Source organism: Rhinopithecus bieti, unplaced genomic scaffold (assembly GCF_001698545.2).
Source record: "Rhinopithecus bieti isolate Rb0 unplaced genomic scaffold, ASM169854v2 scaffold_77662, whole genome shotgun sequence".
Taxonomy (NCBI): Eukaryota; Metazoa; Chordata; class Mammalia; order Primates; family Cercopithecidae; genus Rhinopithecus; species Rhinopithecus bieti.
Window position 1 is genome coordinate 383,097 of NW_016829485.1, and position 4,095 is coordinate 387,191.

The 4,095-nt window shown below is 50.6% G+C and overlaps 1 pseudogene; it reads right to left on the minus strand.

Moving 5' to 3' along the window:
• Positions 1 to 300: 300 nt before the first annotated feature.
• Positions 301 to 4,095, minus strand: part of LOC108523983 (40S ribosomal protein SA-like) — a 17,391-nt pseudogene continuing 13,596 nt past the window's right edge.

Genomic DNA, 4,095 nt, shown 5'->3' on the forward strand with positions numbered 1-4,095 from the left:
AGTGGCGCGATCTCGGCTCACTGCAAGCTCCGCCTCCCAGGTTCACGCCATTCTCCTGGCTCAGCCTCCCGAAGTAGCCTGGGGACTACAGATCGTCCGCCACCAAGCCGGCTAATTGTTGTATTTTTAGTAGAGACGGGGGTTTCACCGTGTTAGCCAGGATGGTCTCGATCTCCTGACCTTGTGATCCACCCGCCTTGGCCTCCCAAAGTGCTGGGATTATAGGCGTGAGCCACCGTGCCCGGCCTATTTTACGTCAATCTTATTTCCACCTTGCTTAAGAGCCCATGCAAGATCACCTTAAGGCCATTCAGTGGTTGCTGCTACCCATTCAGTGGCCTGAGCAGTGGGAGCTGCAGACCAGTCTTCCGTGGCAGGCTGACTGCTCCAGTCTTCAGTAGGGAACTGCTGGATAGGCACAGAGGGCACCTGCACACCATCAGACCAGTTGCAACCTCAGGCTGAGTAGCAGTGAATTTAGGAGCTGGAGCAGTCCATTCACCCTGAAATTCCTCTTTGGTCACAGCCTTTTCAGCAGCAGACAACTTTTTTTTTTTTTAATTTTTATTTTTTTGAGATAGAGTCTCGCTCTGTCGCCCAGGCTGGAGTGCAGTGGCGCGATCTCAGCTCACTGCAACCTCCGCCTCCTGGGTTCAAGAGATCCTCCTGCCTCAGCCTCCCGTGTAGCTGGGAGTACAGACATGCACCACCATACTTGGCTAATTTTATTTTGTATTTTTAATAGAGACGGGTTTTTACCATGTTGGCCAGGCTGGTCTCGAACTCCTGACCTCATGATCCACCCACCTTGGTCTCCAAAAGTGCTGAGATCACAGGCGTGAGCCACTGCTCCTGGCCCAACCTGTTCTTTTTCAACCTCTTCAGGATCTCTATAGAAATAGAGATCACTGGCTGGGCGCGGTGGCTCAAGCCTGTAATCCTAGCACTTTGGGAGGCGGAGACGGGTGGATCACGAGGTCAGGAGATCGAGACTATCCTGGCTAACACGGTGAAACCCCGTCTCTACTAAAAAATACAAAAAAATACACACACAAAAAAAACTAGCCAGGCGTGGTGGCGGGCGCCTGTAGTCCCAGCTACTCGGGAGGCTGAGGCAGGAGAATGGCGTGAACCCGGGAGGCGGAGCTTGCAGTGAGCTGAGATCCGGCCACTGCACTCCAGCTCGGGCGGCAGAGCGAGACTCCATCTCAAAAAAAAAAAGAAAAATAGAGATCACTGGCTGGGCACGGTGGCTCATGCCTGTAATCCCAGCACTTTGGGAGGCCGAGGCGGGCAGATCACGAGGTCAGGAGATCGACAGCATCCTGGCTAACACGGTGAAACCCTGTCTCCACTAAAAATACAAAAAATTAGCTGGGTGTGGTGGCAGGTGCCTGTAGTCCCAGCTACTCAGGAGGCTGAGGCAGGAGAATCGCTTGAACCCAGGAGGTGGAGGTTGCAGTGAGCTGAGATCGCGCCATCGCACTCCAGCCAGGGTGATAGGGCGAGACTCTATCTGGTGAAAAAAAGAAAAGAAGTAGAGATCAGGCATGACCTCCCACGGGTGTTCACGGGAAATGGTGCCACAGATAAGCAGAACTTCCTGAGCCGACATCTACCACTTCAAACCCACTGAGTGAGCTCCCTTGTTGTTGCTCGAGACGGCAATGTCCACATAGTGCAGAGGGGAATCTATGTGGCACAGAGCAAGGTAGGTAGGTCAACATAAGATGCCTCTGTGAGAGGCTGTTGGTCAACTCTGGGGTCAGTAACCACAAGAAGCCGTGGCTCCCGGAAGGCTTCCTGGATATGGGTAGTGAAGGTTCCAGAAGTGAAGTGGCCAGCGATTGGAGTGGCTCCAGTGGCAGCAGCAAATGTCAGCATGGCCCTCTGGCCAGTATACCTGGAGGATGTGACACTGACATCAGCAAGGTTTTCTTTTTTTTTTTTTTTGAGACGGAGTTTCGCTGTGTTGCCCAGGCTGGAGTGCAGTGGCCGAATCTCAGCTCACTGCAAGCTCCGCCTCCCGGGTTGACACCATTCTCCTGCCTCAGCCTCCGGAGTAGCTGGGACTACAGGCGCCCGCCACCTTGCCCGGCTAGTTTTTTGTATTTTTAGTAGAGACGGGGTTTCACCATGTTAGCCAGGATGGTCTCGATCTCCTGACCTCGTGATCCGCCCGCCTCGGCCTTCCAAAGTGCTGGGATTACAGGCTTGAGCCACCGCGCCCGGCCCAGCAAGGTTTTCAATGGCAACAATGGCACGAGCTGCCAGCAGACGCTTCTCCCAGGTCCTCTTCAGATTTAGGATGTAGATGCCATCACTTTTCCTTTCACAGATGTACTATTCCATATGGAAGTCAAGATTGGTGCTACCTAAGTGGGTTCCCACTGCAAGGAATGGAAGGACATCCTCCTCCTTAATTTGCAGGACATCAAGGGCTCCGGAGATTGTGAAAGTTTCCCTTTAAGTTACGATGATAATCCAGAACACCACCAGATAGACCCCTCTGTGGGGAGCATGGAAAGGCCAGAATGCATATTATTAATTAACTTTCCATTTTATTTTATTTTTTACTTTTTTTAGATGGTGTCTTCGCTCTGTCGCCCAGGCTGGAGTGCAGTGGTGCGATCTTGGCTCACTGCAAGCTCTGCCTCCCGGGTTCACGCCATTCTACTGCCTCAGCCTCCCGAGTAACTGGGACCGCAGGCGCCTGCCACCACGCCTGACTAATTTTTTGTATTTTTGGTAGAGACAGGGTTTTATCATGTTAGCCAGGATGGTCTCGATCTCCTGACCTCGTGATCCGCCCGCCTGGGCATCCCGAAGTGCTGGGATTACAGGCGTGAACCACCGCGCCCAGCCAATTAAGGTTCAATATTTATTGATAGTTCCTTCTCTTCTTTTATTTATTTATTTAGATACAAGGTCTCACTCTATCACCCAGGCTGGAATGTAGTGGCAAGATCTTGGATCACTGCTCTTAACCTCCTGGGCTCAAGCGATGGAGTCCCAAATAGCTGGGACTACAGGTGCGTGCCACCACCCCTGGCTAATTCTTGTAGTATGTTGATATAATTTATCATCTTTCTTTTTATCTTCTTTTTTTTTTTTTTTTTTTGGAGTTTCACTCTGTCACCCAGGCTGGATTGCAGTGGTGGAATGATCATAGCTCACTGTAGCCTCAACCTCCTGGGCTCAACAGATCCTCCTGCCTCAGCCTCCTGTGTAGCTGGGAACACAGGCATATGCCGTCACACCCAGCTACCTTTTTTGTAGAGACAGGGCCTTGCTATGTTGCCCAGGCTGGTCTCGAACTCTTGGACTCAAGTGATCCTCTGGCCTTGGCCTTCCAAAAAGTACTGGGATTACAGGTGTGAGCCACTGTGCCCACCCTAATTTGCCATCTTAATGAGAAGAATAAACACCCCAAGGAAGGTTCTGGATCCCTTCAAATACAAGTGTCTGATGGCCCAAAGAAAAGGACTGTTTTCTCTTAATTATGTAAACCTTGCTGACATTTTGCATTGGAAGCGTGGTATAGTGGAAGGCACACTGGGATAGAAGCCCGAGAACTGCCGACTACTGCTGCCAACCTGGCCCCAGCTTAGTCACCAATGGGCTCTGTGACGTTGCTAAGTCATTAAGCCTTTTTTTTCTCATTACTCATCTGTACAATGAGGAGAATGAACTTTGTGTTCTCCATTCTACCAGTCCACAGGTCCACTAAGTGCCATAAAGATGTGGAGGAACAAGACAGTACATTTTTTTTTTTTGAGATGGAGTCTCACTGTGTCACCAGGCGGGAATGCAGGGGTGTGATCTCGGCTCACTACAACCTCTGCCCCCGGTTTCAAGTGACTCTCCTGCCTCAGCCTCCCAAGTAGCTGGGATAACAGGCACACGCCACCATGCCCAGCTAATTTTTGTATTTTTAGTAGAGATAGGGTTTCATCATGTTGGCCAGGATGGTCTTGATCTCTTGACCTCGTAATCCACCTGCCTCGGCCTCCTAAACTGCTGGGATTACAGGTGTGAGCCACTGTCCCCGGCCTGATTTTTTTTTTTAATTTTTTTTTTTTTTTTTTTTTTTTT